General features: G+C 43.6%; 1 pseudogene; it reads right to left on the reverse strand.

The window, feature by feature from the left end:
• LOC136140868 (zinc finger protein 814-like) overlaps positions 1 to 9,784 on the reverse strand; it is a 53,137-nt pseudogene extending 43,353 nt beyond the window's left edge.
• Positions 9,785 to 10,521: the final 737 nt, after the last annotated feature.

Raw genomic sequence — 10,521 nt, forward strand, 5'->3', positions numbered from 1 at the left:
ACTTGTTAATGAAAAGGGAAATAGTCACAACATAAAAAAGTAAAATAAGCTTAAGATATAAACAGATATTTTACCAAGAAGGCAAACAGATGACAAATAAACACATGAAAAAAATGCTCAACACCATGAATCCTTAGGGAGATGTAACTAAAACTACTGCTTCCTTACTAAAAGTGTAAATTCAAAAGACTGACAATACCAAGAATTGGCAAGAATGTGGAAGCATTTTACATTAACCTGGTGGGTATACAAAAGCAAACCATAATTTTAGGTCACCATTTGGCAGTTTTGTAAGTTAAACACTCACCTATTCTATGACTCAGGCATTATACTTTGAGTTACTAACACAAGTGAAAATACATACATACACATAGAATTACACACAAATGTTCTAGCACCTTTACTCACAATAGCCAAAACTGGAAGTAACCCAAATTCTCTTAACCAGACAAATGAATAAACAAATGGTATAAGTATAGAAAAGATACTACTCAGCAATAAAAAGAATGAACTACTATGGATCATTGAAGAATCTGAAAATAATTATGAACCATGAACGAAACCAGAAAAAAAAAACGTAAACATTTTATGAATAAAACCATATAAAATTCTAGAAAATACAAAATAATCTATTATAAATAAAGGTAAATAAATGATGGCTTGAGGACCTGGGGAGAAGGGCCTGAGGTAAACTGGGGGTGAGAGACATGTTCATTATTGTGATTACGATGAGGTTTCATGGGTTTATATGTATGTAAAATTTAAATTGTATACTTCAAATAGATACAGTATATTGCATGTTGACTATACCTGAATAAAAATTTACAAAATGGTTCAAAAGAAAAATACAGATATCCCACGCTTTTCAGAAAATCAGGCCTGGCAATCCTATATTGCCTCTCTTTCTAATGACCTTGGAGGAGCAGCCTTGCCTTAGTGGTAGCAAATACTGATGAGTAATAGATTCCTTCCCACCTGAGTTAACAGGAATGCTGGCTGGTCACAGAGCCACACTGTGGACTAAGGCAGCAGTCCCCAACCATTTTGGCACCAGGGACAGGTTTCCTGGAAGACAATTTTTCAGCAGACAGGGGAGGGGGTTTGGGGGGTGAGGTGGGGTGTGTGATGGTTCAGGAGGTAACGTGAGCAATGGGGAGCAGAAGATGAAGCTTCACTCACTCACCCACCACTCAGCTCCTGCTGTGCAGCCCACTTCCTAGTAGGCCGAGGATCGGTGCCGGTCCGAGGCCAGTGGGTTGGGGACCCTGGACCAAGGGATCTCATTTCGCTCTATGCTTGTTTCTTTGTGTAGCAATGGCCTTTAGCTGAATATCCAAGAGAGGCTATAGGAATCCAGAAAACCAATAGCTTATTTTCTTTCACAATGACCTCAGCTAAAAAAGATACACTTGCCTGGAGGTTCTGAGAATTTCTGGGCATCTGTGCTCACTGATATTGCACAGTCACAGTCAATTTGTTGATGCAATTTTAGAAGGGGCACACTCCATCTACTCAACTGCACTGTCCTCCGCTCCAGGGTTTCTTTACCAAGATGGTTCCCCCTGGCCCTAGTCTTACAGTGGCATTATCTAGTGAACTCTGGGGATCACGGCATGTGGTTCTTTTGCAGGATAACTGCTGAGCATTATGTGATATTTACTGTGAATAAGAAAAACAATTTGTGTTGTTATCAGAAGCACTGAAGGCTGTCATAACGTCCTGGCTCCTCAGGGTGTTTTCTGAGCCCACAAAAAACCCTGATACCCAGTCCACAAATTAGGACGCTGAAACCCTGCAGTCTTTCCTAGGAGACCCTGGGTAACAATGTACATTAGGCCAAAACCAGAAAGAGAGCTATATTTTCTTTCTTTTTTTTTTTTTGCGGTACGTGGGCCTCTCACTGCTGCGGCCTCTCCCGTTGCAGAGCACAGGCTCCAGACGCGCAGACTCAGCGGCCAAGGCTCACAGGCCCAGCCGCTCTGCAGCATGTGGGATCCTCCCGGACCGGGGCATGAACCCACGTCCCCTGCATTGGAAAGCGGACTCCCAACCACTGCGTCACCAGGGAAGACTGAGAGCTATATTCTTAATCATACTGACATGTGAGGCACACAAAGCATGGGACCTCCATGAGAGCTGTGCAGTCCTTAATGCTGGTAGAGCCCAGTTGTTTTCAGATCACCTCACACAGTGAATAGAACCCCAAGACCAAAGGTGGCTTAAACATTAATGCCTTTATTATTAAAAAATGCAGAGCAATAGGAGGCATGCAGTTCCCAGCTTTGTGACTCAGAGGCTGGGAAAATCCAAGAGAAGTGTCACCAGAAACTAACGTGTCCCTGAAAATGCAGTGCTCCCTGACAAGTCACCAATAGAACTCAGACAGGGTCCACTGGGCCCAGACTAGGTCGGGTCCAGGCCCTACTTTGGAAATGAGAAGGGAATGAGGACCCCATAAGAGCTAAGACTACTCATTGCTTCCCCCGCAAATGGGGATGGGACAGAGGTCAGCTTCCCTGAGTATGTTGAGAGGTAACTTTTGCACACTGTGGACCTCCCAGGTGATAGAGATGAAATGAATGAATTCTCCCATAGATGGCACTGACATAAAGCTGGCAAGGGTCCTGGGCAGGCAAGAAATTATAACACAGTTCCTTAAAGATTATCACATACCTGGGACTTTAGGGAAATCTCCCCACTGCAGACTTTCAGATATATGGGCTTTAATTCAGGCAGATGGCTCCCTCCCAACTTCTCTCCTCCAGTGTAATTATACTAGAACTGTACATCCCAGCATATCTACAGCTTTTCACTAGTCTGAAGGCTCTGGTATTGAATGAGATCAGATTAGCAGCTAACAGACTACCTGCATTCACTGCACTCGTAAGACATCTTCCACTGTGAACTCTCTAATGTTGAATGAGGCTGGAACTTTGGCTAAAGGATTTTCCACAGTCTCCACACTCACAAGGCCTTTCTCCAGTGTGAATTCTCAGATAAATGGCAGTTGGGGCATGTTCAAATGCCATTTATGGCATGTTCAACGAGGTTAGATTTGCAGCTAAAAGATTTTCCACATTCTCTTCACTGATGAGGTCGTTCTCCAGTGTGAACTCTCTGGTGGTAAATGAGACTAAACTTTCGGCTAAACGATTTCCCACATTCATGGCATTCATAAGGCCTTTCTCCAGTATGAATTCTCTGATGTTGAATGAGGATGGATCTTTGACTAAAGGATTTTCCACACTCTCCACAATCATAAGGCCTTTCTCCAGTGTGAACTCTCAGGTGGTTAATGAGGTTAGATTTGCAGCTAAAGGATTTTCCACATTCCTGACACTCATAAGGCTTTTCTCCAGTGTGAACTCTCAGGTGGATAATGAGGTTAGATTTGCAGCTAAATGATTTTCCACACTCCTGACACTCGTAAGGCCTTTCTCCTGTGTGGACTTTCCTATGTGAACTGAGGCTGGAGCTTTGCTTAAAGGATTTCCCACATTTACTGCACTCATAAGGTCTTTCTCCAGTATGAAGTCTCCTGTGGTGAATGAGAGTGGAGCTTCGGCTAAAGGATTTTCCACATTCATCACACTGATGAAGCCGTTCTCCAGGGTGATCTCTCTGATGCTGAATGAGGTTGGATCTTTGACTAAAAGATTTTCCATATTCCCTGTATTCATAAAGTTTTTCTCCAGTGTGAGCTTTCCTATGGCTATTGAGGCTGTAGCTTTGGGTAAAGGACTTCCCATATTCATGGCATTTATAAGGCCTTTCTCTAGTGTGGACTTTCTGGTGCTCAATGAGGTTCCATCTTCGGGTACAGGCTTTTCCACATTTGCTGCAATTATAAAGCCCTTCTCTAGTGTGGACTCCTTGGTCCTCAACAAGTGTGTCTATGCAGCTAAAGGCTTTCCTGCCTTCTCCCCAGTTGTGATGCATTTTTCCACTGTGAAAGACAGCCTCACACTCATTATCGTTATTTGGATTCTTTTCAGTGTGAGTGACTGGTCGATGGAAAAATCTCGTGCTGGCTAAGGAGTCTTTCCCTATCTCCCTACAGGAAAAGGATTTCCCTGACACATAGGTTGTGTGGCTCTTTATAAACAAGGCTCTGTCCACAGAACTTCTGATGGGTATCTCTCCAATGTGCTGCCCTTGATACTGTTGAAGGTTGGCAAAGAAATAGAATCGATTCCCACAAGTGTATGGTTTCTGCCCAAGATGTGTTCCCTGGTGATCAGGCAAGTGCAAAGTATCTCCCAAGATTGGGCCACACATCTCAAAGGGCTGGGCCTTCTGGGGAGATGAACCTGCCTTGAGAGTCCTGATCTGTGACACTCCATCTACAGAAATGCTCTGTTGAGAAGGTGCTTCCTTATCTTCTACTCCATGCCAACAGCCTGAAAGTAAAGAAGTGATGATGAAGTACATGTTAACCTTATTGAGAGGGGGCAAAATCATCACAAATGTAAATTGACACATCAAAGAATCAGTCCATGAAACTGTTTTCAGGAAAAGGAAGTTGGGGTCAGCTTGAGGAAACAACTGCTGTGCCCTACTGGGTCCCTAAGGTCACAGGATGGTACAGGCCTCACTAGGCACAGGACATGAGTAAAGGGTGTGGCCCAGGAGAAAGGCATGTTCTACAGCTTATTCTTCTGTCAACAGCTTTTCTTTTTTTGGCCGTGCCATGCAGCATGCAGGATGCTAGTTCCCCAACCAGGGATCAAACCCGTGACCACTGCAGTGGAAGCGTGGAGTCTTAGCCACTGCACTGCCAGGGAAGTCCTGTCAATGGCTTTTAGCAGGATTATATCTGCTGATGACATGTGATGCTGTTCAGAAGTCTTGTTCAGGCCCAAAAATATCTGACTGAAAAAAGGTAACAGGTGTTTAAGGATTATTAGACACGTGCACTCTTTAGGACACTACAAAGTGGTAAAGCACTGAGGAGGGAAGAGTGTGAGGAATCAGTGAGGTAAACAGTCCAGAGAGGTGGGGAATAGTCTCAGCTGGAGTCAGAATACAAATGACTAGTATTAGACATGACAAGTTAGCAAAGTGTTAAGAATGGAGATGGAAAGATGGAGGTGAAGTGTGGCCACTGGTGATGGCATCACCAAAACAAAATTAAAACAGGACAGGTTCTTGATATGATTGATATGAACCAAGCCCTGAAGTCATGTCCTCCCCCAACTGCCATTTATCTGGGTCAGGCCCCATCTGGGCCCATATTGTGGAGAATGGGATCATATCCATCCTGGGAAGCACAGAGGACTCTTCCTCTAACCCCAGCTGAGCTACTGCATGAGAGATGGATGATACAAATCCTAAGGGAAGGACAGGAGAAGTCAGTAGCCAATACTGTCCCAGACAACTCAGACACAACAGATCACAGGAAAGATATTTCAAATATTACAAGAAGTACCCATGGGCACAGCTAAAGGGAAGGTGGCAGAGTAGTAAAACCAGGTATTTTCCCACCTGGACAGAAACTACAATGGTAGTATCAATCTGATGTAACTACTTTGCAATGCAAAACTGCTTTAATTTAGGTCAACTGCAGCTGTTACTATTACCCTGATATAAAAAAAACAGGCAAAGACACTACAAGAAACCTACAGGGCAATATATTTGATGATTATTGGTGCAAAATTAATCAACAAAATACTAGCAAACTGTATTCAGCAGTATAGTAAAAAGATTATACACCATAAACACCTGGGATTTATTTCTAGAATGCCAGGATGGTTCAACATACAAAATTAATCAGGGTAATATGTCATTTTAACAGTAAGAAAAAAACTTATTATCACCTCAATCAATGTACAAAAACCATCTGACAAAATTTATCACCCTTTTATGATGAAAATACTAAACAAACTATATATAGAAGGAAACTAGCTTAACATAATAGAATCAAAAAAATTAAAACCCACAGCAAACATTAAACTCAACGGTAAAAGACTGAAAACTATTCCTCCAAGATCACTAACAAGAAAAGAATGCCAGCTTTCACCACTACCATTCAACACAGTATTAGAAATTCTAGACAGAGCAATTAGGCAAGACAAATAGGCATCCAAAAGAGAAAGGAAGAAGTAAAACTCACTACAGCTCATGACATCTTAAAGATTCCACTATAAAACTGTTAGAATAATTGAAGTTTGCAAAGGAAGAAGATATAAATACAAAATGAAAAAAATCAGTTATATTTCGATACACTAACAATGAAAAATCTGAACGGGGAACTAAGAAAACAATTCCACATATAAAAGTACCTGTCAAGGGACTTCCCTGATGGTGCAGTGGTTCAGAATTCACCTCCCAATGCAGGGGACTTGGGTTGAATCCCTGGTCAGGGAACTAGATCCCATGTGCATGCTGCAACTAAGAGTTCGCACGCCATATCTAAGGAGCCCACCAGCCGCAACTAAGATTTGGCACAACCAAAAAAAAAAAAAAAGTACGTGTCAAAAGTATAAAATAATTAGAAATAAACTTAACCACGGAAGATTTGTACAGTAAAAAGTACAAAATACAGCTAAAAAAAATTACAGACAATAAATGGAAAGATTTCTATACTCATAGGTTGGAAGACTTAACACTGTGAAGATGTCAATACTATCCAAGCCATCTACATATTCAATGCAATTCCTATCAAAATTCCAATGATGTTTTCTGCAGTAATAGAAAAATTCATCCTAAAATTCATATGGAATCTCAAGGGACACCAAATTGCCAAAACAATATTGAAAAAGAACAACAAAGCTGGAGGAGTCACAATTCTAAATTTCAAATATCACTGAAAACCTACAGTAATCAAAACAGTGTGATACTGGAATCAAGGCAGACATATAGACCAATGGGATAGAATAAAGAGCTCAGAAATAAACTCTCGCATATGCAGTCAAATGATTTGCAACAAGGAGGCCAAGAACATTCAATGGGGAAGGACAGACATTTTAACACATGATGCTGGGAAAACTGAATATACACATGCATAAGAAGGAGGTTGGATGGATACCGGGTACATAAATTAACTAAAAATGCATCAAAGATCTTAAGAGCTACAACTATAAAACTCTTTAAGAAAACATAGTGGAAAAGCTTCATGACACCACATTTGGCAATGATTCCTTGGATACGACAAATTCACAAGGAACGAAAGAAATACAAACTGGATTTCATCAAAATGAAAACCTTTAGTACATCAAAGGATAGTATGAACATAATAAATGGCAACTCACAGAATAGGAGAAAATACCTGCAAATCACCTATCAGATGAAGGGTTAACATTCAGAATATATAGAGAATTCCTGAAACTCAAGAACAAAAAATCCAAGCAACTTGATTCAAAAATTGGCAAAAGACTTGAACAGACATTTCTCCAAAGAAGATATACAAATGGGCAATAAGTGCATGAAAAGATGCTCAACATCACTAGGCTGTCAGGGAAATGCAAATCAAAACACAATGAGATACCACTTCACATTAGTTAGGATGGTTATTACTCAAAAAAAAACAGAAAAGTAGTGTAGGCAAGCATGGGAGAAATTGGAACGTTTGTGAAGCTGCTATGGAAAACAGTATGGTGATACTTCAAAAAATTTAAAAAAGAATTATCATAAAATGCAGCAATTCTGATTCTGGGTATATACTCAAAAAGAACTGAACCAGGGACACTAAAAGATATCTGCACACCCATGTTCATAACATCATAATTCACAAGAGCCAAAGGCAAAATCACCCAACTGTCTACTGATAGAATAATGGGTAAACAAAACGTGGTATATACAATGTTATTCAGTCATAAAAAGGAAGCAAATTCTGACACATACTACAACATAGATGAACCTTTAACATACTATGCTAAGTAAAGTAGGCCGGCCATCAAAGGAGAACTACTGTCTGATTCCACACACATGGGATACTCATAATAGGAAAATTCATATTTACAGAAAGTAGAATGGTGGTTGTCAGTAGATGAGAGAAGTTACTGATTATGGGGAACAGAGTTTGTCTGAAGATGAAAAAGTTCTGTGGATGCATGACTGATCGTTGCACAATGAGAGTGTACTAAATGCCACTTAGAAATGTAAATATTTTGTTTTGTATATTTTGCCACAACTAAAATAAAGTAAAGAGACTTCCCTGGTGGTCCAGTGGTAAAGAATCTGCCTTACAATGCAGGGGACATGGGTTGGATCCCTGGTTGGGGAACTAAGATCCCACATGCTGCGGGGCAACTAAGCCCGTGCATCTCAACTACAGAGCCCACATGCTCTGGAGTCCACCCGCCACAACTGCAGAGCCCACGTGCTCTGGAGCCCGGTTGCCACAACTAGTGAGAGAAAATCTGCAAGCCACAACTAGAGAGAAGCCCACGTGCCACAACAAAGAGCCCGTGCACTGCAATGAAGATCCCGCATGACACAGCAAAGACCAGGTGTAGCCAAAAGAAAATACAAGATAAATTAATTAATTAATTAAATATTTAAAAAAAGAGGAAGAAACATAAACCTTTAAAAAATAAAGGAAAACGAACTTAAGCAAAGGACCTCTCAAGATCATCTGTGTAAGCAGTGACTATATAAGTGACTACACTTCCAGGCACAGTCAGGAACAAATAAATATGAGGTACAGGAAGGGAGCAATACTAGGGTGCCATGGAACTAGACAGTCACCCAGCGAGAGAGAGGGCATGACAGGTGGGATCCATTAGGCTGACCTAAAGAACAGCGATACCTAATCCTTCCCTGTGAAGCTTCGGGGCAGGAGGTGCTGGAGTGATAAGGATGAGAAGTAGACATGCACTCAGCTCACCCCTTGAACCACAGCACATACCCAGGCAACTGGGAAAGGAAGCAGTACCCATGGTTTAGATGGAGACATACTTGACCCTGGAGAAAAGAGAAAGGCCAAGCCTTGCCCAGGGCATAGGGGCAGGTGTAAGGGCTTACCCAATGAAGATGTAAGTGCAAAATTCTCCAGCATCACATCGTGGTACAGGCATCTCTGAGCCTCATCAAGGAGGGCCCATTCCTCCCAGGAGAAATACAGGGCCACATCCTCAAAGGTCACACTTCCCTGCCAGGACAGAGACAGATGAAATCATCAACAGCCTCACTCCTGAAGACCCACAATCTATCTCCTCACACATCTACCCCATGTCCATCCTCCTCCTAAGATCGCAGAGGAGATCCCAGATCCCGGTGCCATTGGTGTCTGCTGTCTTCTCATACTCCCAGCACTGTGTTCACTCTGCTGTCCACTCTGCAACCACATGGGGCCTGTTAAGACCTAGATGCGAACACCTCCCTCATCTGATCCAGACCTCCCACTGCCTGCAGAACAGATGCCTAACCTCACTGGCAGTCATTCCAAGTCTGACTCTTACTCCCCACACCCAGTTTGTTCTCACCAGAAAGGAAGGAGACCTGCAATTCCCTAAACCAGCTTAGCCTCACCTCCAAGCACTTCCCGTTTTAGTGACAAGCTTCTACATCTCTTTCCATTGGTGGCCTGAAATGGGAACCCTTCCATCAAACCCCTGGACTCAACTCAGGACCCTGAGCTAGTATTCTCTAAGGTCCCCACACCCAAAGGTTGGGAAAATGGCAGGTGACAAGTCTCATGACACCACAAATTTGGAGAAAATAGGGGTTGGGACCAGTGAGGGAGGACGAAACCGCCACTTACCTGATTAGGTTCCAAAAGCACTTCCGCAGCCATGGAAACCTGTGGGAAGAGGCAGGTCTTAGGGGGATGTGAGCACGGCATCCTACCAGGGGCTCAGGCCTTCCCTGCACCCCTGGGAGTCACCAGAGCCAGGTAATCTCGGACCGACCATCTAACCTCTGTATTGACTCTCAGCAGTTTTGTGTCCTTGGGGAAATAACCCCAAACACCCTCTGCCGCAACGTCCTCAGCAGCCCTACAATTTGTGCTTCTACTGAACAGACTCTGGGGATTTTTTCAAACTTAACTTAGATCATGTCCCTTTTACGCAAAAATTTCCATGGCTCCAAGAGCCCCAAGAAGGAAGGTACAACTCCTCAGCCTGTCACTGCAGGTGCGACTCTACCCACACTTTGTTCCCTGCAGAAGCAACACGGACCCCAGTTTTCCCCAATCCTCCCGGCTCAATCCGACCTCCCAGCCTTTGCACCTGCCGGTGCCTCCACCTGTGACCCTCTGCCACGCGCCATCACACCGTCTGTCAGAAACAGGGCCCCACACACGGCCACCTCACCGTCCTGGACACCGGGGCCTGGGCTGTGGGCACGAGAGCAGGCGCCCCGCACTCGGGGCTTTAGTGTCTGGTGGGGTGAGGGCGGTGAGGGCCCGCAGGACAAGCGTTTACCTGAGGCGGGTCCCTCGGCGGCGCCGCCGCCGCCACCTGAGCCACAAGCCGGAGCAGAGAGGGGACAGCCGAGCGTCCCGAACGGACCGGGCACCAACGTCTCCAGACCGGCCCCGCAAGCGGCGATGTGCCCGACTATAAAACCGCCTCTAGT

Source organism: Phocoena phocoena, chromosome 20 (genome assembly GCF_963924675.1).
Source record: "Phocoena phocoena chromosome 20, mPhoPho1.1, whole genome shotgun sequence".
Lineage (NCBI taxonomy): Eukaryota > Metazoa > Chordata > Mammalia > Artiodactyla > Phocoenidae > Phocoena > Phocoena phocoena.